Source organism: Cibotium barometz, chromosome 53 (assembly GCF_041138505.1).
Source record: "Cibotium barometz isolate CiBa-2024 chromosome 53, ASM4113850v1, whole genome shotgun sequence".
NCBI classification, from domain to species: Eukaryota; Viridiplantae; Streptophyta; class Polypodiopsida; order Cyatheales; family Cibotiaceae; genus Cibotium; species Cibotium barometz.
The window spans coordinates 24,473,231-24,494,982 of NC_141098.1; positions in this window are offsets into that span (position 1 = coordinate 24,473,231).

The window sequence follows — 21,752 nt, forward strand, 5'->3', positions numbered from 1 at the left end:
ATTAATTCAGTCCATCGAGCTTTCCTTCCTCTCAAATCATCTGTATCACACACATACTTGATTGACTGATGATGATCAGTCAATACCATTAACTTGGAGCCATATAAATAATGTCTCCAAACCTTGAGAGCGTGAATGATAGCATAAAGCTCCTTCTCAAGGGCCAACGAGATTGAGTGTCATCTAGCTTTTTACTCTCTCGAAAGCAACATGTCTACCATCTTGAAATAGAGCAGCCCCGATTGCATAGTCATTGGCATCAGTCTCAAGAACATAAGGCCTACTAGGATTGGGTAGTCCTAAGATAGGTGCTTCCTTAACTTTATCTTTCAAAAGTCTGAAGGCCGTATGCAGATTGTTATTCCAAGTGATAAGTTGATTCAACTTACGTTCACGACCTTTCAATAAGTCGGTCACATCGGTAGTGTGAGCTGAGAGTACTCCCGCATAGATTTTCGAAGAAAAAAAACAAAATCGAGAAAAGAACACTGTTTGCGGTATAGGCTAAGCCAAAACCTTCTGAACTCGGTCATAGTCAATGCTCAATCCATCTCTAGTGATCTTGTGTCCCAAGTACATGATGTCTGTCATGAAAAACTCACATTTACTTAATTTAGCATATAGTCGATTCTATCTTAAAATGGTTAAGACAATCGTGAGGTGTTTAAGGTCGTCCTCAAGAGTACGACTATATATTAAAATATCATCTAGGAACACCACCATAAATTTTTCCAAATGTTCACGAAAGAGATGTTTATCATTTGCTGGAAAGTGGCTAGAGCATTGGTTAACCCAAAAGGTAATATGAGAAACTCGTAATGGCCATACCTAGTCTGAAAGGCGGTTCTTTCGACATGCCTTTCATGAATACGTATCTGGTGAGAGCTAGTACGTAAATCTATCTTTGTGAAATACTTCGCTCCGGTTAACCGGTCAATCAGGTCATCTGATCTAGGGAGAGGATAATGGTTCTTAATTGTCAGCTTGTTCAATCTCTTGTAATCTATACACATTCTCAAGGTGTTGTCCTTCTTTCTCCTGAGTAACACAGGTGCACCCCCAAGGTGATTTACTTGGATGGATCTGGCCCATCCTCAAATAATCTTCGAGTTGTTTGGCCAACTCATCTTCCTCAGCTTGGCTCATCCTATAAGGTGGAGTACTAACAGGGTGAGCACCAGGGACCATGGTAATACGATGATCTACTGCCCTTTCAGGTGGTAAGCTTGATGGCAGTTCCTTAGGAAATACATCTTGAAACAAATCAAGTATCCTCTTTAATTCTTTGCTTTCAAACACGCTTAATTCATTGACATCCATAGAAGGTATGAGAAATGAAGAAAGTGGAATCAAGAGACAATGGAAAGTAGTATACAAAGAAGAATCCATTATATTACCAAAATCAATTGTATGTACAAGAGGTCCCTGAGAGGGATGTATACAATCACCTAAGATACTATACCGGGTGTTCCTATGTTTAAAAGAAAAAGTATGACTAGACCAATCTATCTGGACCTGAAGAGTCTTAAACCTCTCAATCCCTAATAACAAGTCTACATGCTCTAGATGCATAATATAGCACTTCAGAGTATCTTCATAGTCCTCAATCCAGATTGGTAGCTTCCATCTCCTCTCCTCTTGCATGCATGCTTACTTGTGTGCACGTGCAGACATGTTCGCCTCTTCTCATGCATGCATGCTCGCTAACACCACCACGTAAGTGTGCTCACATGTCGTTGCTTGTACTTGAAGACCCAAATGGAAGCGAGAGAGGTCATGAGCATATGCACATTGTTTAATCAAAGCGAGTAAGGGATAAACATGAACTAGGGAGAGGAGTCTTGGACAATGTTTACTCAAAGGGATTAACAAGGAGATTAAGGGCATAAACATGGATGAGGGAAAGGAGTCGTGGGGACAAGCATTAATTACTATTAATATTTAACATCCTCCCCACCTCTTGTCTCCTCCGCTCCTTTCCCCCCTCCCCCCATAGTGAAAATGTGGCTAGAAAGCGTAGTCATCATTGACTAAGTTTTCTTTTTCTTTAAGGATGGTTGTTTTTTGTCATTAGATATAGAAGTGGAAACGTTTGTGAAGGCTTCATCAGCTTTTTGCTTTGCAAGGCTCTTCCGACACTCTATAATGTAGAGCATTGGTGGCGAGTGTTGGCTTGTGGTAGTAATGACTTTTTTCTTTCTTCTTCTTGGTGTCACTTGGTGATAAGTCCACTCTGCTCTTCTTCTAGAGAAGAAAGCTTGGTATCCTTTGTTTGCGTCACTCCTGTCATCGTTTTCTCCTCATAGAGAAGTAATCAAATTAGCTCCTTGAAGAATATAGGATTGCATTGTCCTCTCATAGTAGCGAGATTTAAAGAAGTATGAAAACTTTGACAGGACATGGGTAAGGAATTCAGAACAATGGTGACCAATTTCGTGTTATCAACTTACCTCATCTATATTCAATACAAAAGTATGAAAACTTTGATAGGACTTAGGTAAGGAATTAAGAACGGTGGGGATTAATTTCTTGTTATCAACTACCTTATCTTTATTTAGCAGTTGTTCTTTTAGGTGTGTTACCTTAGTAAGGTGATATACAATGGAATAACCCTCGTTCATAGTCAAGTTGTCTAGCTTCGCATCATTAAGTATATGAATCATGCTTCATTATGAGACTAGAACATGGTCTCAAGGACTGTAAGATTCCTCCTTAGCCTGAATAATGAATAAGTTTTACTTCAATCCCCTGTAATTATTTCCTATTTTTGAATACAAGAAAATATTATTTTTTGTTGTTTTTATCTAGAGAGAAAAAATTCTAGAGAGAGGTAATTTAATATTGAGATATTTTTGGATAAACAAATTCTCCTAATATAAAAAATATGTTTCCCTGAAACAGAAGTTCAAAATAAATTCTCCAAGGTGCATTAGGAATCAATTAAAAATGATTTAAAAGACCTTAGCCTAAGGATCAAGATTGTCTGAAATTTTTTGGATTATGGTCCAATTAAGGTTTCTATGAGTCAATAAGATTAATCCAAGTGTTGAGATGAGATAAATCTAATAAATAAAAGAAAATACCTAAAAATGAGTAAATGCTCACATAAGATGAAGAGTTGATTGAGTACAAGGTTTATTAGTTAACAACTATGAGATATTACTAAAAAAATGAGATATTTTAGAATAATGATATATTTTTGTGACACCTTGGTAAGGAGGGGGCAGTCTTTAAGGTAGGTGCCTATTTCACACATGTGGATGACTTTAAGGTAGGTGCCTATTTCACACATGTGGATGACTTTTTAATTCAAAAATATTAAGATATTTTTATCTCTCCTCTCTCCTAAATCAAACTAGATCAAAATGGAAGCTAAACTGGTCCAAATATTATCCAAATTCAGTCAAACTGAAGTTGAAAAATTCTAGAACTTAGTTGGACTCAGTTAGTGGCCTCCCTCACCTATAAATAGACCCTCATTCTTTTGTATTCTCATCTGTGAACTAGACCATGCCACTATTACATTAAAATAAGCATATTTTCTATTATCCCTTAAAAATCCTCTACATTTTGGATGGATTGGAGCTTCCCTCTCTCTTCAACCATCCTTGGAGCTTTCCTCCCAACACACTAATTGATTGGTTGGGGGCTTTCTTCTAAGATAGAGAAGCAAGAAAATCAAGAGGTAAGATGTAATTTCATGGTTTTTTCTCTAATATTCTCAATGTTTTCATTTCTCAATCCCTCTCAAGCTTGCGAAGTTTCAAATGAATGGTTTTTCAATGCAAATTAAGCTTTTTTAAAGAATTCTAATGATTAATCACAAAAAGTTTACATTTATGCTTAATTAGGATATTTTTTATGTATATCTCTCTCCCAAAAGAATGGTCATTCCTATGACCAATTCTTATTCAAATGATGCTTCTCATTGATAAATTCTCAATTCAAAGATCAAACTCTATGGTAGTTAAGCTAGAGGTTAGAAAATGGCTTTTTATGCTTTTATACTAATAAAATTATGATTAATTTCATAAATTGGATTTAGATCCAAATGATAGTTACTCTATCATAATTGTATTAGTAAGTCTTATTCTTTTAGAAAATATTAAAAATTATGAGTAATAGCAGAGCAGAGCTATGGTAAAATTTTGGAGAAATTAATACATAAATCATTTTTATGCATAATGTGAAAAGAGAACTTCCTACCATATTCTAGGATTAGTCACCCTATGCCAAAAGAAGAATTTTTATTACATTCATGGAAAACTAATTTTTAGTGTTTATACTTAAATGATTAATTAGAAAAAAAGAGAGATTTTTAGTAATTTTATTTTTATGCAAAAAGAGAAATTTTCATGATAATGGAGATCCATGTATTTCAATGGAGAAAGAGAAAATTTGGTATATCAAAATAGTGAATATTTTAATTTAATTTTAAGAGAAATTTTAGTTAAATTTATTTTTATGCATGAGAAAACTTAAATGATAAAAGTAAAGTTTTCATCATATTTGGGATTCAATCATTTAAATGATAAAAGTGAAATTCTTGTCATATTTAAATTAATAGATATATTATTTAATTTTAAGAGAAATTTTAATTAAATTTATTTTTATGCATGAGAAAACTTAAATGATAAAAGAGAAATTCTCATCATAATTGAAATTCAATCATTTAAATGGTAAAAGTGAAATTCTTGGTATAGTTAGAATAATGTATATTTTTATTTAATTTAAAGAGAGATTTTAGATAAATTTATTTTATGATAAAAAAGAAATTTTCATGATAATTGAAATTCAATCATTTAAATGGTAAAAGTGAAATTCTTGGTATAGTTGGAATAATGCCTATTTTTATTTAATTTAAAGAAAAATTTTAGATAAATTCATTTGATGATAAAAGAGAAATTTTCATGACAATTGAAATCCAATCATTAAATGAGAAAAAGAGAAATTTTAAGCTTATTCAAAAAAATAGATAATTGTATGTAGTTAAAAGAAGATTTATTATGATATTTAAGTAGAGAAAGATTTGAATTAATTTTTGGTGACAAAAGAGAAATTTTTACCAAAATTTCACCTAGAGAATTAGGGTTGAAAGAATATCTTTAGATATTTTTATGTACTTAAATCACTAAATTGGTATTTACCCAAAATTAAATTAAATAAAAGAAGAGTATTTTCATTAAAATCCGATATTCTCATATAAAACCAATTCTTAATCTATTGTGGTTATAAGAAGGAATAAAATTCACAAAATTAGAATTTCCTTACGGTTAGAAGTTCAGTAGATGTTTATATGAAGAAAATCCTTGAATTCAAAGCTAGAACTAAACCGAATGATTTTGATTAGACCACGACTATGAGAGGAACGGTCAGTGAACTACTTGTCCATCTCTCGATTTGAATCAAGCAAAAACTTCGTGGACCAATTCCAGTTCTTAATAGAAAGAATAGACTACCGTTGAATTAACTAGTTTTTCCTTGATCGAAATCACCAAGAATCTAGTTGGACAGTCAGTCAAATGATAGGTAGATTACCTGATGAGAGATCAGGGATTCTCATTATGAAATTGTGGATTAAGGAAAAAGGGTTTTATGGAACCAATCTCAAACCGAGAATTTTACTTGCATAAAACCTCTGTTTTCATTTAAAGGACTCTTTTACACCAGAATGCTGGAGGAAGCATTTGGCATGTGTTTTGCTAAGAAGACGTTTGGTGAACCAGCTGGCAAGGAGTCGTCGAGGGACGTTGCTCGTGGTAACGCCTGCCGAGGTCTTGACCAGCCTCGGTATGGTTAAAATGGTGCGCTTTCGGTACGATGGGAGAGGACCGACGAAGCGGTCCCTGAGTGAAGTGCTAGGACACCTAAGTAGGATCCTAGAGGGTTCTGACTAGGTGATGCATGGGATCGCGGTTGCTAGGACACCCATGCGTGCGTCGAAGAAGATTCGGATGGACTAAGAAGAGTGACTTTTGTGAATCAAATTTTGGATATTGGATCTCGTTTGGTTGGCCAGCTGGTCTTCAACGGAGAGTCTAGATGACATATTTTGTAATACAATGGATTCAAAATTTTGGAGGATTATGATCAGCAATATTATGTTTTTTCATTGAAGGATTGTTTTTTAAAGACAACCGAATTTGTTATAAATGGCAATTTCATATTGGGTGCGTACGTGGTATGCCTACCTTAATTTTTGCATGAAACGCCGGCTAGGGGGCCTGGGAACTCTTTTCTTCGATACCCGACCAAAAAAATAACAAAATCTTTATAAAGGAATCCCACCAATACAGTGGTCGGGCGCTCACCCATGGACCGATTGGTCTGCATATCGGGGGATTCCTACGATACCATTAAGTTATGATTAGCTACGTTAGTTAGATTACGTCCTGAGAAGACCCTTGTTCTGTGGGAGGAAATCAGCGGCGGGCGGCTGTGCCTCGTTAAAGGAGAAAAAAAGCAGTGATTCTTGGAAAACATCTAATAAAATCCACCAAAACAAACCGATCAACTAACCCATGATAGAATTTGTCTTAGGCTTAAGAATTTAAGCACAATCCACACTTACATAAGTGCAAAATAAATTATCATGGAAAAGTATCAAAGGTGAAACACACTTTGAACCTAAATTATAGCCATCAAAAGAAATTAAGGAACATGTCCAAAAAGAATGGCTAAACAATGGTACAAAATCATGAATACATCGTTTAGAATTAATCCAAACATAAATATATAATCGTATTAATAATATACGAATAACCCGCATCTATCTAATGTTAGCATGAGAAAACGTACTTCAATATTAAATAACCCTCAAAAATATTAAATTCTTGAGAAAAAAATTATCATGATTTTTTCCTAATTTTCCCTAATTCTATAGGGCCTCAAAATATAATAATTTTGAATTCCACCAAACCTATCTTATGGCATTCCAAACCTATATTTTCCAGAATATTTTTAGCAATTTAATTTGCCAAAATACCATTGATATTTAAAAATATCAATTTTTAGGATTTCTAAAAATAATTTTTAGAATATTCCTAATTTCTCTTGAGAATCCCATCGTTCACGAAATTTTCAATTCCGCCCGACAATTCTCAAATCTAATGAAAATTTATAATTTTAATGGATTTTTTAATTTTCTGGATCAAAAAATATATTTTTAAGGAATTTGAATGGTCACGGGCACCCGAATGGACACACCACATGCAAAACACCAACCCCACATTTTTCCGAAATTTAAAATAACCTTTGTCTAATTTTTCACTAATTTTCAAGAATTTTTAAAAAATTTTAATTACCCCGAACGCATTTAGAATATGAACGGTCAAAAAATTTTGGAATTCCAACGGTTTTCCCGGAATACGAAAAGCCAAAAGTTTTGGGAAAATGAAAAGACAAAAAAAAAATCGGAATGTGAAAGGTCAAAGGTTTCCAGAATACGGAAGGTCAAAAGTTTTTCCGGAATTCGGAAAGCCAAAAGGTTTCGGAAAAATGGAAAGCCAAAGGTTTTCCGGAAGATAAAAAGCCAAAGGTTTTCAAGAAGAAATTTCAAGACATTTTTCAGAAATTTTTTTCTCAAATCCCGTAATTTCTTACTATTTTTCAGGCTTTTTTCAAGCTTTTTTTTGGGAAATATTATCAAAAGCTTTTTTAAATAAAAAACTCATTTTTTAAAAAAATAAAAAAAAGGCTTTTATTAGCTTATATGGGAATTTGATTTTTTAAGGGGGGGGGCGTTTTTTTTCCGTTGACTGCTACGCAGCCCCCCCTCCCGTCGCCTGCGCGTAGAAGAACTGGAAGAGGAAGAGAGAGTAGATTCTCTCTTCACTTTTCTCTCCTCTCCACCTTCTCCAATACCTTCCCTCTCCACCCTCTCCTTCTCTGTTTAGAGAAGATTAACTTTAATCTCTTGATTAAAGTTTTTAATTAAACTTTTCTTAATCATAATTAACATTATGTTATATGTACATTATGTGTGCTATGTTATATACACATTATGTGTATATAACATAGCACACATAATGACATATAACAATAACCACTCCTAACTTGACATAAGCAGCATTCTAGATGGCATATAACAATGCCGCCCCATATCTCTATGCATAACCTATGCATACGCTATGCATAGCCTATGCATAGGCTATTCATAGCCTATATTACATACCCTATACATAGGCTATTCATAGCCTTTATTGCATACCCTATGTATACGCTATGCATACCCTATGCATAACGTATGTATAACCTATGCATAGGAGCCATAAACCATAGCGTATGCATAGGCTCTTGACCTTAACCATAGCGTATGCATAGCCTAAACCATATGCTATGCATAGTCTATGCATAGGCTATGCATGGGCTATCCATGGGCTATGCATATTCTACCATAGGCTATGCATATGGTATGCCTAATGTATTCATATTCTACCATAGGCTATGCATATGCTATGCCTAATGTATGCATAGCATAAGCTATGCATATGCTATGTATAGGCTATGCATAACGTATGCATAGCCCATTCACAAGGACCATAGGGTCTTGACCTAAACCTAATCCCCGGAACCCAAGGGTGCAAAAACACAAAGAGAAGAAGCATAAGCAAATAGGGCTTACCTCTACTAGTCGAATCCGTATGAACCGCTACGTGGGTAGAACCCTTGGTGGTTGTTGCTTGAATAGACTTACAAAAAATTATCACAATAAATCAAAACATTAGTTCATTAGTTCATAAGAACTATGCATAGCCCTATGCATAAGCCCTATTGCATAGCCTATGCATAAGGCCTATGAATAATCCCTATGCATAAGGCTATGCATAAGCCCTATTGCATAAGGCCTATGTATAGCCCTATGCATAAGCCCTATTGCATAGCCTATGCATAAGGCTATTTCAATAAGCCTATGCAATAGCCATATGCATATGGATATGTATAGCCCTATGCATAAGCCCTATTGCATAGCCTATGCATAAGTCCTATGCATAAGACTATTGCAATAAGCCTATGCAATAGCCCTATGCATAAGGCTATGCATAAACCTATTGCTTAGGGCTTATGCATAAGCCTTATTGTTGCAATAGGCCTATGCATAGGCCTATGCATAGGCCTATGCATAGCCTTTGCATAAAGCCTATTGCCTATTGACCTAACCCTAATCCCGAGCACCCAAGGGTGCAAAAACACAAAGACAAGAGGCATAAGAAAAAATGAAGAAAGAGGTTTCGCACAGAGCGTGTGGATTCTAAAAGAAACACATTTTATTGTGGTGTGATGGTAACTTTTGAGCAAGAAAGTCGAGCTATTAGACATGATACCAATGTCATAGAGGACAATCTTGAGTATTGTGGAACTATTGAAGATATTCTTGAGGTTGGATTTAGAGAATTTAGTCTATTCATCTTTGATGTCAAATGGTTCAAGGTGATATATAGAGGTGCTCAAGCAACCGTGAAGAAACATCCAAATGGGTTCTTTCAAATTGATTCCACTAAGTTTTGGAATGATGAGAAAGATACCTTTGTACTAACTCAACACTATCAACAGGTTAATAACCCAACCAATCCCAAATCTTGATGTAGTGTGACATGAAAAATTGATATCTTTCATTTTTAATTTTGTGCATATTTTGATGGTTTCTCAACGGTAATAAGGTGGAAGCTTGTCCAAGAAGATTGCAACGCCCACAACGGAATAACGGCGTGGTGATACGGCGGCTTAGCGGCTACCCTGATAATAGCATTCTATCTTCAAATATAATGGTTTTACTTGATTTAGGGTGCACACATTGTAAATGCCACAAGTATGCTTGATAAATACTTTGGTATGGTAGATAGGCTCGTGATGTGGAAAATAAAAGTGGGCCTTCATGCTCGCATGGATTTTAATTGTATTATTAATATAGTATTCACCATAAGGCTACAAGTTGGGGAGAGTGGAAGGCATGTGGAGGAGTGTGTGTAGGTGCATAATTGGGAAAGATTCTTCTAGAATGCCTACATGGAAGAGGAGAATTCCGCCATGTGTAAGTGGGATCTCCACCTACATGCCACTTAGACTTGGCTATTATCTCATCACACTTTCAAAGTCAAAAAGTCTTCAATTTAGAAGACTTAGCCTAAGAGGACAATTGATGGTGACATCTACCCTTATGTCACTGAAGGGTTGAAGATTTTTATGTTGTAATTTGTAACAATGGAAGAGAGGGTGATTCTCCACCTATAAAAGGAGCCCTCCTCTCCCTTTCAAATCAATGAATGAAGCCTCCTCAATTGAGCATTTTGTGTCATTGCCATTCTCTTATCTTTCAAACCCTTATTTAAACACTCTCTTTACATGTGAATATCTCATTTAGTATTAGCTCCTCATGCTTAACCCAATTTTGGACCTCTTTGATGATTCATGATAAGTGGAATAAGGAGTTATTATCTTGGTGGGCCTATGACTTCTCAAGGTAGCCCTTGCCTTATTGCCACCCTCCTTTGGAGGTACCAATGGTTTTAGCAGTAATGAGCATGCAGAAAGACTTTGGGGACCATAGGTAAATCTTTTACGATTGTCCGCTGAGCAAAGTTAACCCTTATCCTCTAGCTTGAATCATGAAGGAGATGAAAGGCAAGAGGCTATGTGAAAATTGAGGTTTCATGCAAAGAGAGGGAAGTGCAGTTTTTGTGGTCTGATATCCAAATTTCAACCAATTACTCATCACTCGAGTATTGGTTTCTAAAATTGATCATATGTCTAAGAAGCTCTTTATATGCTCTTTCCACTCATGTAACTAATTTCTTAATCCTTTACTTCATTAATGATCAGAATTTCTCTCAAAGTTGCTAGCTTTTAGGCGAATTTGGGCAGTTTTATAGTCTTGTAGTAAAATGCTCATAACTTTTTGCTCGGTTGCCCGTTTTTGAAAGTTTTTATATAGGCGCGAAGCTCTCTTCAAGCTCTATGCACGTATGTAATCCTCTTTTGCACAATCTATATGGATTTAAAACTACAATTTTCTGTGTATCTTTGTTTTTATAGACTTTTGGCCATTATTTCTTCTTAATAATGATTAATTCCTCCTAATCTCTTATCAAAAGGCAAATCGCATGTATCTTATCCCTCTTGTAAGTGATTTCTATATCCTTTTACTTTAAGATGTTCCGTCCAAATCGCCCATTCGAACGGATGAACCTTACCAACATTCCCCGTATGTTTCCCTTCACATAATCATGAGTCGGAAGATTTTCTTCCAACAAAGAATTGCCCTCTTGTTTGGAGCTGCCAGACTGGTAGAAATTCTTGCTTCTCCAGAGTCTTTCATCTTTCCTTCCATGAATTATGATCTCACCTTTGATGTGTTTATCTTTATCTTAACCTAGGGAGAGAAAGGGAGGTGAGGAGGCTGTGAGGTTTCATACAAGTGTGTTTTGATTCTAAGAAGTGACCGAAGTCAAAACCCCAACTTTGTGTCACAGTAGTATAATAAAAGTGTAACTCCTTTGCTTTGTGATATTAGGTTGTGTTTCACGCCGATCAAATTGATCCAAAGTGGTGGTATGTTATAAAGGTTTTCCCTTGTTCAAAACATATCTCTCAAGATCAAGATGTGGAGGCCGAATCTCTCGATGAGGTGCAAGAACAACCTCAAATCGTCTCATTGGAAGAAGACAATGAAGGAAACATTTTAGATGGGGCCGATGAAGAGCATGAGGAACATCAATTGTTGGAAGAAGATGATGAGTCACCTATCAATCATGACAATGCTTCATTGGATCATGATAGTGATATTTATATTGATATGGAACCCCACCTTTTCATTGAGCTTCCATTAGATATAGACATTGATGAAGCAACACATGGATTTATTACAAGATGGGATAGATTCGTGATCTTGACATTGTTTCACTTCTTGAAAGTTTTCCGAACATATGTCTATAGGATGCAGCATGAGCTAGAGGCTAGAGGCTGGCTAGGCATACATCACGTCTTGGCAGGATGGGCAAGAAGGGCTTAATTACCACTTTTGTATGTTCACATTTTGTATTAGACATGCATGTAGGTGTGTATCTTATGTTCTTTAAATCAACCAATAACTCATGTGGTTTTTAAATAATATATGAAGGACTATGGTCGTGAGCCCACTCCTCAGGAGATAGAGACGGCCACCTATCAAGATTATAGATTTGTAAAGACCCAGCTACCTCCACCAGCTACTTTTGTAAGTAATCTAGATTAAATTTCATGTGACTTCTAATTAAAGCATTTAAACATTAACTAATTACGTTTTCTAAACCATACAAGTTGCACGACGATGAGGACATGACAGAGGTAGATCGACACAGTGCCATGGGGTGCAAATCTATGTCAATGGAGCAGCTTGCATCAGATATAATGATGATCATGTGAGGACGACGAGCGTAAAGACCATGGAGACTAGAGGATCCTCCTTCTCCTTGATCTAGATTCCTAGCTTGTTTTGAGCCCCATTTTGTATTTGGAGGCGATAGCGTACATAGTTTCATGTACTATTACACAGACATTAGTATAGGATTAGGTAGACTATGACGGCCTCACATTCTACCATTTTTACTCACCATATTTTTCTATTTGTGGACATTTGATCACTTTATATACTTTGTACTCTTGTAATCTTACATATACTTACATGAGGTTTTATTTTTGTTCAACTTTGTGCACAAATGCAATTTGCGTATCAATGTTATAATCTGCCATGTTGAATTAATCTTTGCTCACTTACGTGCTCGACCTGAGAGAGAGAGAGAGAGAGAGAGAGAGAGAGAGAGAGAGAGAGAGAGAGAGAGAGACAAAGAGTTCTTTAATGTGTGCTCAGTCCAATTTGAGTCGAGAGAGAGAGTTCTAACTTAATGTGTAAGCTCAATCCAATTCGAGTCAAGAGAGAGAGAGAGAGAGAGAGAGAGAGAGAGAGAGAGAGAGAGAGAGAGAGAGAGAGTACTTTGATATTGTATGTATGTGTGTGTGTGAGAGAGAGAAGTATTGTAATGAGAGAGACAGAGAGAGAGAACCGTCGTTCCAACCCGCAGATACATGTTAAACTTTATGCATTAATCTTATGAGAATAATGCATTAAGTGTAATGCTTGTAGCTTAAGCTTAATTCACTGAGCTCTATGAGCATAATGTATTAATCTTAAGCTTATGCATAATGCATAAGCTTAACTATAATTCATCATGTTCATGCATAATTTATACACATTAAGCTTATGAGGATAATGTATTAAACATAATGCATAGAGCTCAAGCTTAACGCATAGAGCTCTATGAGCATAATGAATTAAGCTTAAGCATGCATGCATAGAGGTTATCAACATAATGGAAGTTAATCTCATAATCTTAATACATTAATCTTAATCTTAAGAATAATATATAAGCTTACATTTAATGCATTAAGCTTACATTTAATGCATTAAGCTTATTCATAATGCACAAGCTTAATACATTCTCGGGGGGCTCAGTTAAAAATATATAAGCATAGCATGTGAGTTGGAACAAAGGGCTTTTTTATTTCAAAATTTTATGGTAAATTTATACAAAGGGTTTTTTAAATCGATTTTGAAAAAAAACCTGTAAGTCCATAAAGAAAAAGATGCCATTTTTATCATGAAAAATTCACAGGTAAGGGGTTTTTTAACTACTCCTTGAACACACATGATACATGAGGTTTTCTTAATAGTGAACCCCTGAAGAATGCATTATGCTCATGCATAACCTATAGGCATTAAGCTTATGATCATAATGGATTAAGCATAATGTATAAAGCTTAAGCTTAATGCAAAGAGCTTTATGAGCATAATGCATTAAGCCTAAGCATGCATGCATAGGGCCTATAAGCATAATGCATTAATCTTATGAGCATAATACATTAAGCTTAAGCTTAAGCATAACACATAAGCTTAAGCTTATGCATAATTAATAAGATTAAGTATAATGCATTATGCTCATGCATGCTCTATGTGATACACAATGCATAGGCTTAAGTATAATCCATTATGCTTATGCATAAGCTCTATGCATGCTCTATGTGATGCATGAGCTCTATTGACCAATCCTCCAACTTCTTAAACTCATCTGTCCTCTATAGTCGATGATGGTGTTGCTACTCTAAAACGAGCAGCAACACTTGAGCCATGTTGGCTAGAAAATCTTTAGTTAGCTTCCTCAAATGTGGCCCTTCTATTAATAAAAACAAAGGGTGAAGTCGTCATCATATGGCTCAATACCTCGAGATCTTGAGGTTTGGTGACATCCTTTCATACACAATATAGAGCAAGGGTAAGAACATGGCAAGAAATAAAAAACCTCATCGTATTGAAGTTGAATTGGCAATAATAGAGTAATAAAACTCATTGTGTTCACCTCCCCATCCTGACCACATCAATGAAATAAGAGTAAGAAACCACATCCTACATTGGAAACGAGAAACCATTAAAAAATCAATGAAGTCATTGACGATGAGTGGATGAGAGTTATGCAAGTTTGAGGCGACCAGGCTTTGGTGAGTGCTGCGAACCCGGTTTGAGAAGAGAAGGCAGTCTAATAATCATCTAAGGTCTGCCCCTTATTATGCCATCACTACAACACGTTGGGGGCATAGAAGCATTTCAGAAATGCTTTTTTTATCATGATGTCGGGGATTCCGTTCTCTACTCCGCAATGAAAAAATGTACAAAAAAGGGATTTTAAACCCCCGTCTGTTGAACCCACGTGCTACGCTCACATATTTATGAGTGACCCCCCGGAGTCCTACATCCATTAAGATGGCTCGTCTCAATGCTATTGAGGTAGTGTGTATGATCGAGGACAACTTTCCTAGAACAACTCCCACTAGCCAATTGCATCTTGTGGTGCATTTGGTTGATAAAGTGGCATTGTGTGTTGTTCATGTTCGATGGATGTTTTTTCTTGAAAGGTTCCTAAAAACCTTAAAGGACTTTGTGAGACAAAGAGCAAGGCTAGAAGCAAGCATGGCATAGGGATGATTGATGCAAGAGTCTCTTGTGTATATCTCAAAACATCTATCTTGCATAGATCCTTCCATTCCACGACTATGGAGCAATGAGGAGGATGACCGACTAATCACTAATGTGCCTCAAGGAAAAGGAAGGCAACCAAGACTGGATGAAGCATTACGCCACAACGTGAATACATTTTGCATTCGAAATAGTCCCATCATGGACAAGTGGATTTGGAGATACAAGGATGCAATCAATAGACGAAAGGATGAGAGAAGAGCTTTCAGAAGAGCAAATAGACGCTTGACATTCTTACCTAGCTTGGAATCTCTACCAAATGTGATTAATATAGAATGGCTTTATATGGCAATATTGATGGCATCACAAAATGGAGAGACGATCACAAGAGAAGAGCATGAGTATGCAAGAGAATGTGACCCTCAAGAAGTACATTCTTCATCTTTATGTCACGTATATACCTTGTTTAATGCACTATACTAAATGTCATTCTTTTGTTTAATGTTAGTAAAAACTATATAATGCAATATGGTCAGAGGGAATCCCAAATTAAATCTTGATGTAGTATAATAAAAGTGTAAATCCTTTGCTTTGTGATATTAGGTTGTGTTTCACGATGATCAAATTGATCCAAAGTGGTGGTATGTTATAAAAGTTTTCCCTTGTTCAAAACATATATCTCAAGATCAAGATGTGGAGGCCAAATCTCGGGATGAGGTGCAAGAACAACCTCAAATCGTCTCATTGGAAGAAGACAATGAAGAAAACATTTTAGATGGGGCCGATAAAGAGCATGAGGAACACAATCGGAAGAAGATGATGAGTCACCTATCAATCATGACAATGCTTCATTCGATCATGATAGTGATATTTATATTGATATGGAACCATACCTTTTCATTGAGATTCCATTAGATATAGACATTGATGAAGCAACACATGGATTTATTACAAGATGGGATAGATTCATGATCTTGACATTGTTTCACTTCTTGAAAGTTTTCAACTATCCAACTATCCCAATGCATCCTATAGACATATGTTTGGAATCAAAAAGCATGTGTATATAGATCTAAGATTTAATACAGACATTAGTACATAACTAGAGAGTAAATATTACATAACTTTTACTAATCCCAATGTATCGTGAGTCGCATCTCCTGTCGAAAGGCTCTCCACGACTCAGGATGAATACTAGTGGGGCGGGTACTCTCCACCATTGCGGAATATCTCCTACACATTTGAAGTCACATCCAAAAAGCTAGAATAAAAAATCAATGCATGTATCAACAACTATGAGCTGTGAAACACTCGCCCATCAAGCTGTCACCGAATTTCATATCACGTAGACATATGTTGCAATAAAATAATGAGTCTAAATATAGATTAAAAGTACATATAATACTTACTAGGTTCATATGATGCCAAAAATATGAACATGCTATGAATACTTTTACTGCAAACTCATACATAACTTACTTTTAACAACAAACAGTTGCTGTAAAGTTTTTTTTGTTCCAATGGAAAGCATGTTTTGACTCATCCTCTGGTACACTGCCTCCTGTAGCATGCCTACGAGGTCCTATGATGGGGCGAGGAGGTGTGTCCTCATCTGGATCGACATATTCTGCAATGTCCTCTAGATCTATATAGCATGAAGTTGATGAGGCACATATACACTATGTAGCATGAAGTTGATGAGGCACATACACACTATGAGCAGAGAGTTCCATGTTGGTGTGTGAGGCACTCATCGATGGACACGACACTGTATCCACCATGAGCTAGAGTTTGGAAGATGTCATGATGCACCGGTACAAGAGAGACAAGATCAGCCTATGGTAAGTGATATTTATTTTTCTAAACATTCTACATTGACTCATTCAAATTCTATATGGTCTTGATAGACAAAGTGATGTATAACATGCATCTAGGTACAATCATCATGGTCAAATCCAGTTGTAGATCTTTTGGATGATGATAATGGCTTTCATGGTCTTGATCGATCTTTGCTTCCTCCCACACATGCCACAATCAAGTTGTTCTTTAGTTTACAAATGGAGGCATGCACGCACCAATTACCTCTTGGTTCTCAATCTGTGACGTCTCGCAATCATTCCTTACTTAGTCTCCCCTATTACCTCTCATAAAGGCATATAATTGTAGACATTATGGCGGTTGGCTAGGTGCATCACTTCTGAATGCTAGAGATGTTTTCAACTTGTGTGGTGCTTGCCATGTTATCACGCCATCTTTGATTGCCGGCGAGGGTCGAGATCTTTTTATTGCATAGGATTTACATGTCCCTATTCACTCTGAGGTCACTCTTATGACATTTTGGGGGCCTATCTATTCATGGGGTCTATGGCATCATCTTGCTCACTACATGTCCCTATTCACTCTGAGGTCACTCTTATGACATTTTGGGGGCCTATCTATTCATGGGGTCTATGGCATCATCTTGCTCACTACATCAAGAGTATGACCACATATGTGCTATGTGCTAATGTTGCCTCTCTCATTGGAAGAGGCATTACACATAACTAATCACATAGATTGTATATCAATGGTATACCTTACACTCAAGGATATATATCAGGCCTAGTCAACAGAATAGCAAAGGGAGGAATGAAAGAACTAATTTTACTTTTGTGGAGTGTGACACTGGTCATAAGCCAGTGGGTAGAGACGTACCTAGATACATTATAGTCAATGCTATTAGATCGTTGCGTATTGGTAAGGAGTTTCTAGTGAATTATGGTTGGCATAGGAGACCACCAGCTCCACATAGAGAATAGATGTATTTATAGCATTTTTAGTGCACATGTCTTTTGTAAAGGGCTTCCATCCATGAAATTCTACTAGTATATTTATATTTTCCACTTATTATATCTTGTGGCACCAAAAAGCCTTACTAATTTGAGTATATTTAAAATAGCATGTGTACATGATGTCAGAATTTAATTTGATGAGACTTTGCAAATGTGTTTACTCATGCTTTGTTGTCACTTGTGTAAGATCCCTATCCCCACCGCGCAACGAATTCAGGGGTGCTAGCAGCACTTCTTACATAGGGCAGGGTCCCACACTCGGGGCCTCACCCACACGGATATTCGGACAAGGGACTAATCCATCGGTTCTTCCAAAACCGAACCCGAAAAAACTTCCCTTGCCTGGAAAGCACAGGTGATTCCTCCAGGATAACTTTTCTCTAAAGTAGTCAAAAGCCTTATCTAATAGAACTGATCTGACCGAACCCGTAAGTCCCATAGTCAGATCAGGAGGAAAAGATTGCACTTGGATCATAGAGACCAACACTTTTTTCCTCAGTGAGAGGCACAACCGTTGATTCTTTTCCATAGAACAATTTTTGTCTGGGATTTACTTCATCTATCGTACCATAAAAGAATTGAGTCTCAATGTAGGGATCCATCAGTCCACCCAGGTACCAGGGAGAAAAAAGTTCCCAGGTCCCCTAGCCGGATATTCATGCAAACTTAAACTAGTCACATCACTTACACACCCAATATGAAATTGCCTTTTTCACAGAATCAGATATCTTTAAAAACAATCATTTAATGAAACCATGGTGTCACTAATCATAATCCTCAAAATCTCTGGTTAAATCCTTATTTCTAATCATTCCTTCATCGGTGTACCTATGGAATCATTGGCAACCAGAACGCTCACCACCTGTCCACTCAGGGGCCTTTTCGATAGTTCCTAGCTCATAAGTAACCGGCAATATATTCACATATCAAAATGGAATCTCCGTTGAAGATCCAGCAAGATCAACCAACGGATCCAGCAAGATCAACAAACGGATCCATATAAAAGAGCCATGGACTCATCCGTTGAGGACCAGCAAGGTCAATCAACCAGATCCATGCCCAAATTTAGAAAATAACACTCCTTATTCAATATCTTCCCCGACGTACTTGTGGGTATCTTCGGTGACCCATAGCCCGGGCACCGTATGGTCAGCACCCTCTAGAATCCTTCGCAGGTCACCTAGCGCTTCACTCATAGGCCGCTTCCTTGGTCCGTCATCCACCGTACTGGAAGCTCACCATTTAAATCGAACCGAGGCAGGTCAAGACCTCAGCCAACCTTACTACGTGAGACGTCCTCCGTTGACTCTCCGTCAGCTGTTGCAACTTTATCAGCTAGGTCTCCAACGACCTCATTCACAAGATGGTCAAAATGCTTTCCCAACATTCTTGACATAAAACAATCATTTAAAAACAGGTCATAAATACAATTTCTATAACAAACTCTCGTCTTTCCACATTAATCAGCATTACTTAATCCACATTCATTTCATATAAATTCCCATTCTCATCCAATCACGTCATTTTTTATCTCATTACTTCTTTCCTCAAATATCCTCATCAGATCTCATCCACTCGCGTTTACCCATATCCACATCTCATCACATCACATTCATTCACATATCATCCATTTAGACCACATCACATTCACTCACAACACATCTCATTCAGACCACATCACATTAATTCACATCTATCTCGATTCACATCCCATCACATCCATTCACATCCCATATCATTCATTCACATCCCGATTCACATGACATCACATCCATTCACTGGTTCTAGTTGAAACAGGAGAGAGGAGAGATGAAAATATCTCATTATTTGTGAGTTTAAAACTCATCCACACATGTGAAATAGGCACCTCCTTCATGAGGGGAATTCCCCACACTGAGGTGTCAAAAATGCATCATTTCCTCTAAATATCTCTTCTTTTTTAACTAATAACCTTGTCCTTAGTCAACTCTTCATCTTATGTGATTATTTACTTATTTTTGGGATATTTTTTTTTTATTCTTCAATTTATCTCCTCCCTACATTTGGATTAATCTTATTAGTCCATAGGAACCTTAATCCAAAATTTTCAGAAAATCTGGACCCTCAGGCTAAGGTCCTTTTTACCTATTTTCAATTTATTCCAATTGCACAGTGGAAAGTTCTTTTTGAATTTTTGTTTCAGGGAAAATCATTTTAATAAGAAGGGATATTTTTCCATCCACCAAAGATATCTAGAAACTGAATTATCTCTCTCTAGAATATTTTCTCTCTCTAGGCCAAAACAGATAGAAACAAGATGTGTTATTATTTTGAAAAGGGGATTGATTACAGCGGGAGAAACTGGACATCTTGAGGGGCTGGGGGGAGGAATCTTAGAACTTGTCTTATTATGAATTATTATGTCTTTATGATTGTCTAATTTGTATTGGATCACAAGGTCCAGACTATGATATTACACAGAGAAGGTGCCCTTACATCATCAAGGTCACTCTCAATTTTTAAGAGATTGCATGTGGATTCTTAGACCACTCTCAAAGATGTATTAGGGTTCTTCTATGACGACATTATCTATGACCTTCCTGATCCTCGATCTCCAAGCTTGCTACTCATGGAGCAATAAGTGGATTATATACAATAATACATGGATGCTAAATGATAGGGTATGTTTATTTTCCTAATAAACTATTGTTGTTTCCAGATTGCTTTCTAGTAAGATTCTACCACCCGATAACACCATCCCAAAAACAAGGAATGAGGCACGAAAGATGATGATGAGTCTTGGACTTGAGTACGAAATGATCCATGCATGCATCAATGATTTCATTTTGTATTGAGGAGAGCAGCAAAACTCCGTTCTCTGCCTCAAAATGTGGTGCTTCACGTTTTAAGGAGGGAGAAACACTTATTCCTCATCTCATAAGGTTCTAAGACATTTTCTATTATCCCCATGAATAGAGTATCTATTTCAGAGCCTGGAGTTGTCAAAGCCTATGGATTGTATGGAAAATAATGTGAGCACAGACCGGATCCTATGCATTCCATATATGACTGTAAAGCTTTCAAGCACATTGATAGAATAACGACAACAACAATAGCAGCAGTAGCAGGAGCCCTGCATGGGACGAAAAATCTCACGGGGTAAAACTGAAAACATAATGTACTTTCTCAATGCTGCGTACGGAGTTCTATAGCTCTTCTCGAAGAGGATGATGGGCCAGTCATTTTGAGTACTAGAAGATTGAAACAGACACTGTATGCAATAGTTATGACCCAAAACATATCAAGCTACCTAGGCATGCCGGTAGCTTCCAATGCATGATGATGGAAACTCATCTTGGACCCATGAGAGTTGGAGTGGAAAATTGGTCCTAGTTGAGCCAAGTCTGGGATGAGTCAACCAGGGTTCCACTCTATGTGTCCAAGGTCAGGTTTGCATTGTCTTGTACATGAAGCAGTTCCAGTCCATGTTATGAGTCTCCATATGGAATGATGTTACGTGATTTGTGTATCTAGTTTGCTTAGGCCGGAGGGGCTGTAGACCAGCCATATGGCCCATGGAAAGCCACCCGAAAACCCCAAGCCCTAGAGAAGCTGTCATACAAACCAGCTCTCCATCATTTCGTTGGTCTTCAACCCGACACTAGGAAGGCCGCAAGCTATGCCCACCAGCCCTTGCATGGGTTGGGTACGCTGTCAGCCAATCCTAGGGGACCTGGCCAGGAACCCAATAGTGCCAAGGCTTCGCCCAATCAGTCGGCCATGTCATGTACACAGAGTGTATCTACCATGTGCAGCACACACATAAGACTAGCTTCGAGGCTTGGGGTAGCTTGGACTAGGTAGGCAGATTGGCGAGCAGGGCTGGGGATGGTGGACTGATGGGTGGGTGCCCATGTGTGGATGGCCAAGATCTGACGTTT